The sequence below is a fragment of the Aquarana catesbeiana genome, linkage group LG04 (assembly GCF_042186555.1).
Source record: "Aquarana catesbeiana isolate 2022-GZ linkage group LG04, ASM4218655v1, whole genome shotgun sequence".
NCBI lineage: Eukaryota > Metazoa > Chordata > Amphibia > Anura > Ranidae > Aquarana > Aquarana catesbeiana.
The window spans coordinates 288,782,933-288,799,310 of NC_133327.1; the positions used below are offsets into that span (position 1 = coordinate 288,782,933).

At 46.3% G+C, this 16,378-nt stretch overlaps 1 protein-coding gene across 2 annotated transcripts in view; it reads left to right on the top strand.

The window, feature by feature from the left end:
- LOC141139992 (elongin-A-like) overlaps positions 1-16,378 on the top strand; it is a 210,424-nt gene that overhangs the window by 161,290 nt on the left and 32,756 nt on the right. Inside the window, exon 1 of one of the 2 annotated variants that reach the window (XR_012243877.1) lies at positions 7,840-8,016. The exons of the other annotated variant lie outside the window; for it this stretch is intronic. The gene's annotated coding sequence lies outside the window, so the exon portion shown is untranslated. Of the gene's footprint in view, positions 1-7,839; positions 8,017-16,378 lie in introns of those variants that run through there. 2 annotated transcript variants of the gene reach the window in all.

Consider the following 16,378-nt stretch of genomic DNA (forward strand, 5'->3'; position numbering starts at 1 on the left):
TGTTGAAACCAAACCACGGTCAGGTAGACCAACTAATATTTCAGCCACAATTGCCAGGAAAATAGTTCAGGATACAAAGAAAAACCCACAAGTACCTACAGGTGAAATAAAGGACTCTCTGAAAACATGTGGTGTGGCTATTTCAAGATGCACATTAAGGAGGCACTTGAAGAAAGATAGGCTGCATGGTTGAAGAAGAAAGCCATTACTACACAAATGCCACAAAGTATCCCACTTACAATACACCAAACAGCACAGACAAGCCTCAAACCTTCTGGCACAAAGTCATTTGGAGTGACGAGACCAAAATTGAGCTTTTTGGCCACAACCATAAAGCTACATTTGGAGAGAAGTCAACAAGGCCTACGATGAAAGGTACACCATTCCTACTGTGAAACACGGAGGTGGATCGCTAATGTTTTGGGGATGTGTAAGCGACAAAGGCAAAGGAAATTTGGTCAAAATTGATGGCAAGATGAATGCAGTATGTTATCCAAAAAAACTGGAAGAACATTTTACATTCATCAGCCAGGAAGCTGAGCATGGGGTGTACTTGGACATTCCAATGTGACAATGATGAATGAATGAGTGACTTGTATAGCACTACCTATGCAAACTGAATCGCCTCAGGGCGCTTTTTGCCGCCGGTGTCCATCTGCGGTATAGTGCGGTCCTTTACCCCGTGGGGTCCCGACATGCTTACAAACATACACATACAATATGCACATATTTGGCCAATTTTTTTCAACGGGGTCTAATTAACCTACCAGCATGTCTTTGGAGTGTGGGAGGAAACCGGAGTACCCGGAGGAAACCCACGCAGGCACAGGGAGAACATGCAAACTCCAGGCAGATGGTGTCTTGGTCAGGATTTGAACCAGCGACCCTATTGCTGCTAGGTGAAAGTGCTAACCAATACACCACCGTACTGCCCTTTGATCCAAAACACAAGGCCAAGTGGATCTGTCATTGGCTACAGCAGAATAAAGTGAAGGTTCTGGAGTGGCCATCTCAGTCTCCTGACCTCAATATCATTAAACCACTCTGGGGAGATCTCAAACGTGCAGTTCATGCAAGACAGCCCAATAATTTACAGGACCTGGAGGCTTTTTGCCAAGAGGATTGGGCAGTTCTACCATCTGAGAAGACAAAGAGCCTCATCCACAAATACCACAAAAGACTTCAAGCTGTCATTGATGTTACAGGGGGCAATACACGGTATTAAGGACTGGGGTATGTAAACTTCTGATCAGAGGAAATAGGGAGTCCGCGCTAATGGGTGTAATTAGAAGCCTAGGTGGGAAGTATATTCCTAAATTGATAGACTGCTGCCCTCACATACGCTGACTCCACAGGGGGTGGAATGAGCGGAAAAAGTGAAAAAAGAAAAGTGTGTGAGTGTGGCGCTGTCCCAAAGTTGCAGAAGAAATGTCTGCATATATACAGTTTTATCACGTGACACTTTTGATAAAACTGTATATATGCAGACATTTCTTCTGCAACTTTGGGACAGCGCCACACTCACAAACTTCTGATCAGGGTCATTTGGGTAGTTTGTTGTGATTAGGATTTTAAAAAGAGTAAACACAGTTGATTGATAATAAATGGCTTAAGCCAAACACTAACCATGAGTGAGAAAAGTTTTTTGCTTATCATTCATATTGTCTGGAAAATGGGCAAGAAATCATAAATTCTGCCATGGTATGTAAACTTATGAGCACAACAGTAATTCCTGTATAATAATTACTGTTAGAAAACTGCAGGTGTTAAACCATATCTCTGAGTAACATTTATTATGTTGTTATTATTTTATTATTATATTATCTTATTGATTGTTTACATAAGTACATTTGCCAATCATTTCTCCTTTTAGGCTATGCTTGGCCTAATAAATTCTTTAAAATACTTCATGGGTAGATAGACGTCCACGGTGCCTGCCACCAATGTGTCTGCCCTTCATCTCTATCCCCAGTCCAGTGATCACACAGTGCCTGCACTTCTCTGCTTACTGTTGCTGCTTCTATTCCCCTCTCTGATGTTCAGAGTTTACACATCAAGGCTTTAAGTGCCCAAAAATGGCAGGCACCTTTTAGGACACACCACCAGCAGCTAAAGGACCCCTCCTCTTCCTGTCTGTAAGCCCCCTGTGCTAACAAAATTGTCTGGCTTCTCAGGAGCTCAACAGAAGGAGCAGAAAGTGCTGCCAATCACTTGTAACACATAGGAGAAGCCTACAGAAGTCTTCTCACTGTACACCCTTCTGTCCACCTGACTACTGCCCCCCCCCCCCCACCCGTCCATCCCGCTGGCCCTGGCAGGACCTGTGCTGTCATGGGGATGGTGATAGTTGCTGGCAGAGTAGGGAGAGCAGGGAGCCCGACACTTCTCCCCCCTGGAGACCGAGAGTCATCCACCTTTTGCTTCTCTGCACATCAGGTTAGAGCCTGACATGCTACAGACACTGCTGGATATACAGTGCATGTGTCAGATGAGTGGGAAAGGGGGACTGACTTGGGCTGTGGGGGTCTGCTGGGCCTGTGTTAAAGGGGTATTACAGAGGTATGATAGACACAGCACTGCTTCCTGTGGGGTGCCTGGTGTGGGGTGATTAGCTGTGTACTGGCAGCAGTAGGGTGAGATACTAAATCGGGGGGAAGTTTGGGGTGTCCTAGGTGGGCTGGACTACTTTGGGGTGCCAGGAGTAGTGTGGGTCCTCTTTCTGGTGCTGTGTGGTCCACTTTGGGGTGGCTTGGGTATGATGGACTGATTGGTGTATATAGAATGGGCCACTTTGGTGTGGTGTGGATAGTGTGGGTTGCTGTAGGTAGGGTTGTCTACTTTAGGCGATCGGTGGAAAGTTGTGCTGCTTTGAGGTGCAGTATATAGTAAGGGGTGCTGTAGGTATGGTGGGCTACTTTAAGCACCTCCCACTGTTAACACAATTTGGCCACACCCACCATTCGCCGCATTATTACGCTCCTTATTTTGCTTAAATGTGGCCAAAGTCTAATAATCGTATAGTGTACACTACACCAACAACAAAAATTGCCATGTGCCACTAAAATGTTCAGGTTTGAAGAAAAGGTGGCAACCCTACTCAGTCCTGAATCCTATTGATGACAGGGGAATGCCAAGTATCTGAGACCCTATGAGAACGGTCTCAGTCAGAGCAATGTCTAGCACTTGTATGCCAAAAGCGCACAGTCACCAGGAATCAGTACAGGGTCATTACTCACAAGTGCCTAAGACAGCTGCCACCTTCTGGCTTTCTTCAGACACCTCCCAGTAGTGAAAATATCCTTCTCAAGACCAGATCCCTTTGTTGAAGTCCTGCAGAGAGTTCCAGGTCCCTTCAAATTTTCCTGCCCCAAGACCTCAGAGAGCAGCAGCACAATCCAAGGTTTGCCTCAGAGGGCTGGAAAGTTCTCCTTGCTTGGGAAGACCATCTCTCCAGAGCTTCAGACTATCAGCTTCCCCAGCCACCATCTGGGCACACCTCCCCAGGGATTGGCTAGGCCCTAATCAATATTCAGACTCCCTCCCTAAGCTATAGAAACTACTTTTAGGGGCAGGAGGAAGCAATAACTCTCCCAGTCTGTGAAACTCTGAACAAACCAAACCATCACGGCTCCCTCGAATACAGAAGGAGCCAAAAACTAAACTTGCCTAGCATCCCAACTAGGAGAGAGGTATATCTACATTATATACCCTGTGCAGAGAGCAGTGCTGTGGGAGAGGCTAAGGCTCCACCCACTACATGATGCCAGCAGAAAACTACAGATTGGGGGGGAGACCAGACCAGGCACCCTGCACAAGGAGAGATGGCAGCAGTGATTGGCCTTTATTACAGGAAGCTCCTGCACAGAGGCAATTTCGCACTGGATTACTGCACAGATCTGGAAGAAATGCACAAAGCACGCCAATATTCAAGTAAATATACACTTGCTTTTTGTATTGCAATAATATTTTCTTATCCCAGAGTTCAGCTTTAATATTAGTAATTCCTTGCTGCTGTCTTCTATCTGGCAAGGTTGCTCTGATATATTGGCCATATGCTTAGTTGGTAGTACTCACGCCTTGGGTGTGGTTACTTTGTCACTGTGGACTTGATTAGTGGCTTTGCTTAAATGGAAACTGTAGTGCAATTTTGAACATTCCCCTTCTAGTGCCTGTCTGCATCTAAGCAATACAGCTAAAGTTCCTGCTAAATGACTGACTTGATTAGAAGATCAGTTAGCAACATAAAGAGCCTGTTTACATTAAAGTGTTACTAAACCCAGACCCTGCATTCACTACATCTGGTCTCCCACAGTACACGGAACATGGGAATGCAATCAGTTTAGTAAATATAAACTGCTCAATTTCTTTTCTCATCAGCAGTATATAGCAGTTTTGTGAGTTCTATCAGTGCCTGGTTAAAGCTTGTAGGAGGAGCTTTCATACTGCACTGAGCTGTCCTATCAGAATACAGGACCCTTGACCCTCTGTCTGGACAGTGCTGATTGGCCCTGCGTGGATCACATGCACTCTCCCAGGAAAAAAAAAAACTCTAGCGATACACACCAAACTGAGCATGTGCAGCCTGACTCCACAGACTCTTATCTGGACCTGTTTTGGAGTCCTTGGAAGTTTCTGTGCATACAGGATCAAACAGCCTTTTTACACAATGCAGAGGATTAACCCCTTAGGTTCCACAGTGAGTATAGCATGCTTTACTGCATATACAGAATGATTTTACTGTTGTGGTATTAGTAACACTTTAAGGCTCCATGCACACTAGCATTTTTTTTTAAAAAAAAGCTAGAATAAAATGCTGATAATGGCATTTTTGTGCCAGCCTTTAGTAGCATTTTGGTAGCTTTTAGAAGCCTTTAGACTGAGAAGACTAATAGGCATTGCACTGTATATCAGGGACTGAGCTCAATGGATAGCTTGGAGTCTTGGACCAATAGCAAAGCACCATTGGCTTCAGCTGTCCAATAAAAATGCTGCAGTGGAGGCACGTCTCTCATTGCAGTGTCATAGAAGGGGCCATGTGGTTAAAAGAAATATGCTCCCTTTCAGCCCAGCCCTCTTAACTAAGGGGGGGAAAATATGGGTTTATGGGTATAATATTTACCCATAATCCCATGTTTTTCTCACAGTTAAGAGGAGGAATGAGAATCTGCTGCTGCTGAAAAGGTACAAGCTAAATCATATATTATGTTTATATGTTATAAGATGATGATTTATTATTTATCTACTGTGATATTACTGGTTTGAAGTTCTAACTTTAAACTTCAGTAATTTTTGTCCGTTAAGCCACCTACTTGAGTACGGTTTTTATAAATATAGTAAATTACCTTCAAAATATATAATTATTTGTTTATTTGCTAGAAAATTACTCAGAACCCCCAAAGATAATAAATATATATATATATATATATATATATATATATATATATATATATATATATATATTCAGTATCTCACAAAAGTGAGTACACCCTCACATTTTTTGTAAATATTTTATTATATCTTTTCATGTGACAACAATGAAGAAATGACACTTTGCTACAATGTAAACTAGTGAGTGTACAGCTTGTATAACAGTGTAAATTTGCTCTCCCCTCAAAATAACTCAACACACGGCCATTAATGTCTAAACCACTGGCAACAAGAGTGAGTACACCCCTAACTGAAAATGTCCAAATTGGGCCTAAATTAGCCATTTTCCCTCCCCGGTGTCATGTGACTCATTAGTGTTACAAGGTCTCAGGTGTGAATGGGGAGCAGGTGTGTTAAATTTGGTGTTATCTCTTTCATACTGGTCACTAGAAGTTCAACATGGCACCTCATGGCAAAGAACTCTCTGAGGATCTGAAAAAAACAATTGTTGCTCTACATAAATATGGCCTAGGCTATAAGAAGATTGCCAAGACCCTGAAACTGAGCTGCAGCACGGTGGCCAAAACCATACAGCGGTTTAACAGGCCATGGTCGACCAAAGAAGTTGAGTGCACATGCTCAGCGTCCTATCCAGAGGTTGTCTTTGGGAAATAGACGAAAGAGTGCTACTAGCATTGCTGCAGAGGTTGAAGGGGTGGGGGGTTAGCCTGTCAGTGCTCAGATCATACGCCGCACACTGCATCAATTTGGTCTGCATGGCTGTCGTCCCAGAAAGAAGCCACTTCTAAAAATGATGATGCACAAGAAAGCCCGCAAACAGGTTGCTGAAGACAAGCAGACTAAGGACATGGTCTGATGAGACCAAGATAAACTTATTTGGTTCAGATGGTGTCAAGCGTGTGTTGCAGCAACCAGGTGAGGAGTACAAAGACAAGTGTATCTTGCCTACAGTTAAGCATGGTGGTGGGAGTGTCATGGTCAGGGGCTGCATGAGTGCTGCTGACTCTGGGGAGCTACAGTTCATTAAGGGAACCATGATAGCCAACATGTACGGTGACATACTGAAGCAGAGCATGATCCCCTTCCTTCGGAGACTGGGCCACAGGGCAGTATTCCAACATGATATTGGCCCAAACACACCTCCAAGACGACCACTGCCTTGCTAATGAAGCTGAGGGTAAAGGTGATGGAATGGCTAAGCATGTCTCCAGACGTAAACCCTATTGAGCATCTGTGGGGCATCCTCAAATGGAAGGTGGAGGGGCGCAAGGTCTCTAACATCCACCTGCTCCATGATGTCGTCATGGAGTAGTGGAAGAGGACTCCAGTGGCAACCTGTGAAGCTCTGGTGAACTCCATGCCCAAGAGGGTTAAGGCAGTGCTTGAAAATGGTGGCTACTCAAAATATTGACACTTTGGGCCTAATTTGGACATTTTCACTTAGGGGGTGTAATCACTTTTGTTGCCAGCGGTTTCGACATTAATGGCCGTGTGTTGAGTTATTTTGAGGGGACAGCAGATTTACACTGTTATACAAGCTGTACACTCACTACTTTAATTTGTAGCAAAGTGTCATTTCTTCAGTGTTGTCACATGAAAAGATATAATAAAATATTTACAAAAATGTGAGGGGTGTACTCACTTTTGCAAGATACTGTATATAAATATATGTGTTTTAGCAGACACCCTAGGGAATAAAATGGCTGTCATTAGTAACTTTTTATGTTACACAGTATTTGCGCATCAATTTTTCAAACTCTTTTTTTTGGAAAGAAACTGTTTCATGAATAATTAAAAAAAACTAAAGTTAGCCCAATTTTGTTTGTATAATGTAAAATACCTAACATGTCACACTTTAAAATTGTGCACACTTGTGGGATGGCGCCAAATTTCAGAATCTGCATAGTCAACGCTTTAAAAAATTTTTAGAGGTTACCTGTTTAGACTTACAGAGGTCTAGTGCTAGAATTATTGCTCACGCTCTAACGTTCATGGCGTATGTAACCTGTGTGTATCTGACTCTGATATTAGCCAGTGCCTCACCAGCCATGGACCTCACCGCACGTCACGTCCCTGCTGTATACAGACCCTGAATATACTGTAAATGGTAAAAGGGTGGCATCCATGTAGTGTATGTATGTATATATGGTGTGTGTGTGTAATTTTATATATATAAAATTTATAATTCTGTTTTACACTGGTATAATACACAGCCATACTAGCCATAAAAATGTATTCTATTTTAAAAGAAACCTTTAAAAATAAATGTTATTTTGTTGTTATGCTGATCTCTTTGAAAATGCTAGTAGTCTGGCTGTCATGCTGACCACCTTGCTTCATTAGTATGAGTGTTGGACTTAAAACAAGAGATCAGAAGTTTTGACTGTACAGGCCTGTAGAAGGAGCTGATGCTCCTTTTATTCAGTTGTTTCTCCCCTGGTGTCTCTCTGCTTCCTGGTGATGTCATTTCCCTGCACTCCATGGCGGCCCAGTCTGACTTCCTGGTGGCCACAGGACGGATTTAGGCTCCCCCAGTCATCTGCCAGATCCGTGGACGCTCGTTTTGGATGCCAATCTACACCTGCAGACACCACCATTTACAGATGAGCTGTTTTTATGCTATTTCCTGTAAGTGCATTACTTACTTTGCTAATGAATCATATCTTATATACTACACTCAGGTTGGCACTTCCTATGTGTCTCCCCCTTCCTCAATCTGACTTTACAGGATGCATATTTCTTTCATGTCAGTAACTCAGTTACTGTGCCTGGCAGGGATAGCCAGGCAAATGGAGTTTTTAGAACTAGATTAGCAACATTGACTCCCATGGTTCACTTAATACAGTTTTCCTTGAAATGGTTGTACAGTTGCCTAAGGTTTGTGGCGCCCACGAGTGCCTCAGGACAACCCAAAGATAATTGCAACAGAGATGACAAACATTCTGACCTTGCGTACATAAATGTACTGTATCTTGTACCCAGTGCCAGCCCCTGCATCGTGGGTGCACGGGCACCGCCCTCCCTATTCATGTGTCCGGCCACCTTCCAGGATGCCGGACATATGAAATACTATGGCGGGGATAGGCAGGGGGTGTGTATTTTGAAGCAGAGGCTCTAATAGGATTCAAAATAGGGTGGGCTCGGGGCGCTGAGCACTGCATCCCGATCCCACCCTGTTGTGTGGCATAGCAAATTAATTTTCGCTATTTTCACACTAACATTCCTCCCTACCAATCAGCAAGCAGGTCAGTGAGACCTGTCTCCCGATTGGCCAAAGCATTAGGCGATCCTATTGCCTAATGCTTTGGCGGAAGAGGAGACACGGCGGAGGAAGCCTGAGGAGCTGAGCGGACACGGGAGCCGCCACTTCCCACCAGGAGGAGAGCCGCCGAGGAGCAGAGCCCCGCCACACGAGCGGTAAGTGCCGCCGGACCTGCCGCGGGGGGGGGGGTTAGTGAAGTGATAGCCGAGCCGGGGGACGTGCCTGGCTGCATTTAATGGGCACAAGTGGCTGCATATGATGGGCACAAGTGGCTGCATTTGATTGGCACAATTGGCTGCATTTGATGGGAACAGTGAGGCTGCAATTGATAGGGGGGGTCAGTATTTTTCAGTTTGTTTGCGCCCCCCCCAAAAAAAATTTTGAGCACCAGCTGCCACCGTTTGTACCACTCTTCAGACCATGGATTGTGTAAATCTGAATATACTTTGTAGTTGTTTTTTTTTTTTTTTTTTTTTTTTTTTTCAGAAATGCTTTATGCTGCCAAGTGCTGAACATCTTATTTAGGTTTTTTCAAGTTGCTCTATGAAAACGTTCATCTCATTTTTCTTTTATATACAGTGGATTATTGTGTTCTGGCACAAAAACTCTTAAGCTGCATCTATCTTTTTTTTTTTTTTTTTTTTTTTTGTGCTTATGACAGAAATATGATCATATTGTGCTGTAAAATCTAGTTATATAGCTGCATTTCCCAGCAGCCTCTGTTTTGTTCACAATTTTGTTGACCTTTCTATAGATGAGCAGGATGAACTATGGCTGTTACCAGCTTCAACACTTTCTTTAGCGGTTTCTCATTTATAGCTCTATTCCCACAAAGCTGCTAAATTTATAAGATGTACATGAAATTTGATATTTTGATGTTTAAGTAGCTCCTTTCTGTGGGTCATCTGTTTAGTTGTAGTGGTACCTAAGCTTTTTGGAAACTACGGAGGTGTGTTGGGGTCAGACCTTTTAAACTCTGTACTGCTACAGTTGTTACAGGCAACGACAGTCTCTCAAGGTGAAGATTCTCCAGAAAAGATTTCCTTAGTGTAATTCTAGTTTGCAGCATAAACTCCTTGAAGAAAGCATATTGGTCACATATACAAAACATGTTAACAGGTGCTCGGTAGGGATGAGCTTTGGGTTCAGGTCAACCATGAATTTCGACCTGAACCCAAGCTGTTTACAGTTTGCCAAACAGGAGAACTAAATGGCCATATTTGGCCAGCTCTACCACCCTCCCAAACCTTTTGGTTGTCACAGGTGGAGGGCATTCATTTAGTTGGCAGTATTACTACTGCCACTAAGTATATGATTGGTTGGGTCTGCTCTGGGCTGCAAATTTCATTGCTTCCCCTCTTCTTCTGGAGGCTTCAATAATACACCTAGGGAACACATTTAACCCCTTGATTGCCCCTAGTGTTAACCCCTTTCCTGCCAGTGACATTTATACAGTAATCAGTGGCTATTTATAGCACTGATCTTTGTGTAAAAATCAATGGTCCCAAAAAAGTGTCAAGTGTCCAATCTGTCCACCGCAATGTCGAAATCCCGCTAAAAATCGCAGATCACTGCCATTACTAGTAAAAAAATAAAATATTAATAAAAATGCCATAAATCTATCCCCTATTTTGTAGACGCTATAATTTTTGCGCAAACCAATCAATATACGCCTATTGCGATTTTTACCAAAAGGATATAGAAGAATACAGATTGGCCTAAACTGATGAATACATTTTGTTTTTTTAGATTTTTTTTTTTCTTTGGATATGTATTATAGCAAAAAGTAAAGATTATTTTATTTTTTTTCAAAATTGTCGCTCTTTGTTTATAGCTCAAACAATAAAAACCGCAGCACTGATCAAATACTACCAAAAGAAAGCTCTATTTGTGGGAAAAAAAGGATGTCAATTTTGTTGTCACAGGACGACGCAATTGTCAGTTAAAGCGACGCAGTGCTGTATTGCAAAAAATGGCCTGGTCTTTAAGGGGGCAAATCCTTCTTGGGCTGAAGTGGTTAAAATACCTTCTCCCTGCTAAACCATATCTAAAATTATATTTTTTGGATTGGTCCATGTCCCCCATGGCAATGCTAAACTACCCATATCCTCAGGTAGGAGAGGGAAGGGGGGTCCAGATACAGGTTTCAGCTCATTGCACGGTTTACTACTATTTTTAAACAATGTAACATTTCATTAAAGTTTGTGGACAGCAGTGTGTTAGTTGGGCTGTAGTGTGGTGGCATGTGATGTCATCCACTGCACTGCAAAAAATGCAGCATGTTTGCTATGCCCATCACCAGCGTTGTGATTCCTGACAGATTGGGTACTGACAAAAGTTGTTTGTGTCCATGTTTAACTGTTAACTGTTTAGGCCATGCGAGGCAAAGCAGCAAATTCAATTCAAAGCCAAATCCACATACTGTAATTACATTTCTTTTATTCCCCCAAATCCTCTGACTACTGGGGCCAAAGTGAGGAGGCCTTATATAAGCTCAAGTTGTGGCTTGGAGATCACACAGGATTTGGGCACTTGGCTATGTCATGTGGAGAGAGAGAGAATGGAGAGCCCCGAGTGGTCCATCAGTACTGTCACATGGGAGGAAGGGGAGTGAGCCACATGCTTCCCCTTGCTAGGAATCCAGACATATCAGGTATTTACCTTGCTTTTGGCTGCTGAATGGAGTACTGGGGGATACCAACAGAAGAATGTGCTACTAATGAAGCCAGTATTAATACTACCTTTTTAGGGGGAAAGGCCAAAAAGCTCTGCCTGTGTAGCACTACACTCGTAGGGGCCGCTTACTGAATCTGTACTCCACTGGTTGCCCGGACATTGCAAGTCCTCCGACACCCTGTGTTCAGACATTTTTGGTGATAATCAGGATAATTAGAGACACCTACACAATTTAAGTGAAATAGTTGAGTCTTGTTTATTGAAAAGTTGGAAACCTTAGATGCTAGTAACAAGCTTAGCCCTTGAAAAAGTTTCACTAGAGCAAATGATAACAGTGATATAAGACAGTATAACAAAAACAGTAACTGATTGCAGGATATACTGTAAAGACTACTCACATAATTCTCTGTTTGGATGGGAACCTATGTGAACAGGCAGGAGGAAGGCAAAGGGATTACCTTTCTGATGTCAAACCTCTCCCTCCTGTGCCTCAACTCCACAGGCCAGATAAGATAAAGTTACAATACAGTTCTTAAACTGATGAAATCTTTTAAACCCTTGAGTATGTAAACCCACTCAATCTACAAATAGTGTGCTAGACAAAGATACTTGTCCTTATGGCACTAACTGCTCTAAACACCTGCCAACCGGCCCATAGCCGAATGACGGCTACAGGGCGGTTGCATAACTCTGGGAGGGCGTACAGTGACGTCCTCTCAGAATCCCCCTGGGGTGCGCACCTGAGAACATCCGTGACCGCCGGGTCCGCATCACGGATCACTGTTAATGGCTGCTAATAGAGGCCGTTTACCACATGATCGCTTCGTCAAATGACAGACGATCACTTATAAACAAACCGGCGGTTCCTCTCTCCCCTCTGTGTACCTATTGGTACACTGTGAGAGGAGGGGGGAGAGATCGGTGGCAGCAGTGATGTGGGCTGGATCTGTATTGCCCAGAGCGCTGCTCTGTGACAATTGCAGTCACATCCAGACATCCATCCATGCTCAGCCATCCCTCCATGCTTAGCCATACTCTGTATTACTCTGCCGTACTCTGCAATAGCCTGCCATACTCTGCAATAGCCTGCCATACTTGGCCATACTCTGCCATACCTGGCCATATCCATTCATACTCAGCGATACCCAGCCATGCTCGGCCATGCTCAACAATACTCGGCTGTACTCTGCCTCTGTAGCTAGGCTGTGGAAGTCTCACACATGTGGTATCGCCGTACTCAGGAGGATTAGGAGAATCTATTTTGGGTTTCAGTTTTGGTATGTTCATGCTATGTGTTAGAAATATTGTATAAATGGACAACTTTGTGTTAAAAAGAAATGGAGAAATGTTAGAATTGACCTGAAGGTGCTCCCTGCATGTTGGGCCTTTGTATGTGGCCACGCTGTGTAAAAGTCTCACATGTGGTATCGCCATACTTGGGAGTAATAGCAGAATGTGTTTTGGGGTGTCATTTGTGGTATGCTTATGCTGTGTGTGTGAAATAACCTGCTAATATAACAATTTAGTGAAGAAAAAAGAAAAAAAAGTCTTGATTTTGCAAAGAATTGTGGGAAAAAATGACAACTTCAAAAACTCACCATGCATCTTTCTAAATACCTTGGAATGTCTTCTTTCCAAAAAGGTGTCATTTGGGGGGTATTTGTACGTTTCTGGCATGTTAGGGTCTCAAGAAATTAGATAGACCGTTAGCACTTCAGATGTGATCAATTTTCAGATATTGGCACCATAGCTTGTGGACTTTATAACTTTAACAAAGACCAAATAATATACACCAATTTGTACTTATTTTTACCAAAGATATGTAGCAGTATAAATTTTGGCCAAAATTTATGAAGAAAAATTACTAATTTGCTAAATTTTATAACCAAAACAAAGAAAAATTCATTTTTTTACAAAATTTTCAGTCTTTTTTTCTTTTATAGCGCAAAAAATTAAACACCCAACGGTGATTAAATACCACCAAAAGAAAGCTCTATTTGTGTGAAAAAAACACAAAAATGTCATATGGGTACAGTGTTGAATGACTGAGTAACTGTCATTCAAAATGTGAGACCACCGAAAGCTGAAAATTGGTCTGGTTAGGAAGGAGGTTTAAGTGCCCAGTAGTCAAATGGTTAATCCCTTAATATGGGGGGGGGAGATATATGTTGTAGTCTCTCAGAAGAAAGAGACAGGAGAAGGTGAAATAGCCTAGTGATGTCTTTAACAGTGTGTAGCAAAGTGTACTTGTAGTGTCCTGTGCAAAGGAATGCTGTTGCTGCTCCACAAAAAATACACGTAGCACCAGGTCCTACAGGCTTGGGCAAAAGAACAAGCCAATGGTGTCTGCATGCAGTCTCTCTTGTAGTATCAGAATGGTCAAGTGCCCACTCACCAGTCCCAATGACTCTTGATAATGGAAAGTGGCCTCGGTAGAGTACTGCTCAAGGGGAAATGCGGTCCAGCGACAACCCTTGTTGCTGCATGGCTGGATCTGGCATAGACGTGTAAAGTGCGGCCTCAAGGCTGCCGCTGGACAGTCAGAAGTAGCTAGGAGTGGATGCTCCTGCACTCGCATGTGATCTTGCGCTCTCTTGCTCCTCTCTCTCTCTCCCTCTCTCCCTCTCTCCCTCTCTCCCTCTCTCCCTCTCTCCCTCTCTCCCTCTCTCCCTCTCTCCCTCTCTCTCCTCTTTCTTGCTCCTCTCCCTCACGCTCCTCTCTCTCCTCTCTCTTGCTCCTCTTTCTCCTCTCTCTCTCCCTCTCCCTCTCCCTCTCCCTCTCCCTCTCTCTCTCTCTCTCTCTCTCTCTCTCTCTCTCTCTCTCTCCCCCTCTCTCTCTCCCCCTCTCTCTCCCCCTCTCTCTCCCCCTCTCTCTCCCCCTCTCTCTCTCCCTCTCTCTCTCCCTCTCTCTCTCCCCCTCTCTCTCCCTCTCTCTCTCCCCCTCTCTCTCTCCCTCTCCCCCCCTCTCTCTCTCCCCTGTCTCTCTCTCCCCTGTCTCTCTCTCCCCTGTCTCTCTCTCCCCTCTCTCTCTCCCCTGTCTCTCTCTCCCCTCTCTCTCCCCTGTCTCTCTCTCTCTCGCCCCCCTCTCTCTTGCTTTCCTCTCTTGCTCTCTCTTGCTTTCCTCTCTCTCCCTCTCTTTCGCCCTCCCCCTCTCTTTCGCCCTCCCCCTCTCTTTCGCCCTCCCCCTCTCTTTCGCCCTCCCCCTCTCTTTCGCCCTCCCCCTCTCTTTCGCCCTCCCCCTCTCTTTCGCCCTCCCCCTCTCTTTCGCCCTCCCCCTCTCTCTCTCTCGCCTCCCTCTCGCCCCCCTCTCTCGCTCTCTTGCTTTCCTCTCTTTCGCGCTCCCCCTCTTTCGCCCTCCCCCTCTCTTTCGCACTCCCCCTCTTTCGCCCTCCCCCTCTCTTTCGCCCTCCCCCTCTCTCTCTCTCGCCTCCCTCTCGCCCGCCTCCCTCTCGCCCCCCTCTCTCGCTCTCTTGCTTTCCTCTCTCTCGCTCTCTCCCTCGCTCCCCCCCTCTTTCGCGCTCCCCCCCTCTTTCGCGCTCCCCCTCTCTTTCGCGCCCCCCCTCTTTCGCGCTCCCCCTCTCTTTCGCGCTCCCCCTCTCTTTCGCGCTCCCCCCTCTCTCTCGCGCTCCCCCTCTCTCTCGCGCTCCCCCTCTCTCTCGCGCTCCCCCTCTCTCTCGCGCTCCCCCTCTCTCTCGCGCTCCCCCTCTCTCTCTCTCGCCTCCCTCTCACCCCCCTCTCTCGCTCTCTTGCTTTCCTCTCTCTCGCTCTCTCCCTCGCTCCCCCCTCTTTCGCGCTCCCCCTCTTTCGCGCTCCCCCTCTCTTTCGCGCTCCCCCTCTCTTTCGCGCTCCCCCTCTCTTTCGCCCTCCCCCTCTCTTTCGCCCTCCCCCTCTCTTTCGCCCTCCCCCTCTCTTTCGCCCTCCCCCTCTCTCTCTCTCGCCTCCCTCTCGCCCCCCTCTCTCGCTCTCTTGCTTTCCTCTCTCTCGCTCTCTCCCTCGCTCCCCCCTCTTTCGCGCTCCCCCTCTCTTTCGCGCTCCCCCTCTCTTTCGCGCTCCCCCTCTCTCTCGCGCTCCCCCTCTCTCTCGCGCTCCCCCTCTCTCTCGCGCTCCCCCTCTCTCTCTCGCGCTCCCCCTCTCTCTCTCGCGCTCCCCCTCTCTCTCTCTCGCGCTCCCCCTCTCTCTCTCTCGCTCCCCCCTCTCTCTCTTTCGCTCCCCCCTCTTTCTCTCTCGCTCCCCCCTCTCTCTCTCTCGCTCCCCCTCTCTCTCTCTCGCTCCCCCTCTCTCTCTTTCGCTCCCCCCTCTTTCTCTCTCGCTCCCCCCTCTCTCTCTCTCGCTCCCCCCTCTCTTGCCCCCCTCCTTCCCTCTCGCCCCCTCCCTCTCGCCCCTCTCTCTTGCTCTCCTCTCTTGCTTTCCGTCTCTCGCTCTCCTCTCTTGCTTTCCTCTCTCTCGCTCTCTCTCTTGCTTTCCTCTCTCTTGCTCTCTCTTGCTTTCCTCTCTCTCGCTCTCTCCCTCGCTCCCCTCGCTCTCTCCCCTCTCTCTGTCTCGCTCCCCTCTCTCTGTCTCGCTCCCCTCTCTCTGTCTCGCTCCCCTCTCTCTGTCTCGCTCCCCTCTCTCTGTCTCGCTCCCCCCTCCCTCCCTCTCACCCCCCTCCCTCTCGCCCCCCTCTCTCGCTCTCCTCTCTCTTGCTTTCCTCTCTCTCGCTCTCCTCTCTCTTGCTTTCCTCTCTCTCGCTCTCTCTTGCTTTCCTCTCTCTCGCTCTCTCTTGCTTTCCTCTCTCTCGCTCTCTCCCTCGACCTCCCCCTCTTTCGCCCTCCCCCTCTTTCGCCCTCCCCCTCTTTCGCCCTCCCCCTCTTTCGCCCTCCCCCTCTCTTTCGCCCTCCCCCTCTCTTTCGCCCTCCCCCTCTCTTTCGCCCTCCCCCTCTCTTTCGCCCTCCCCCTCTCTCTCTCTCGCCTCCCTCTCGCCCCCCTCTCTCGCTCTCCTCTCTCGCTCTCTTGCTTTCCTCTCTCTCGCTCTCTCCCTCGCTCCCCCCTCTTTCGCGCTCCCCCTCTCTTTCGC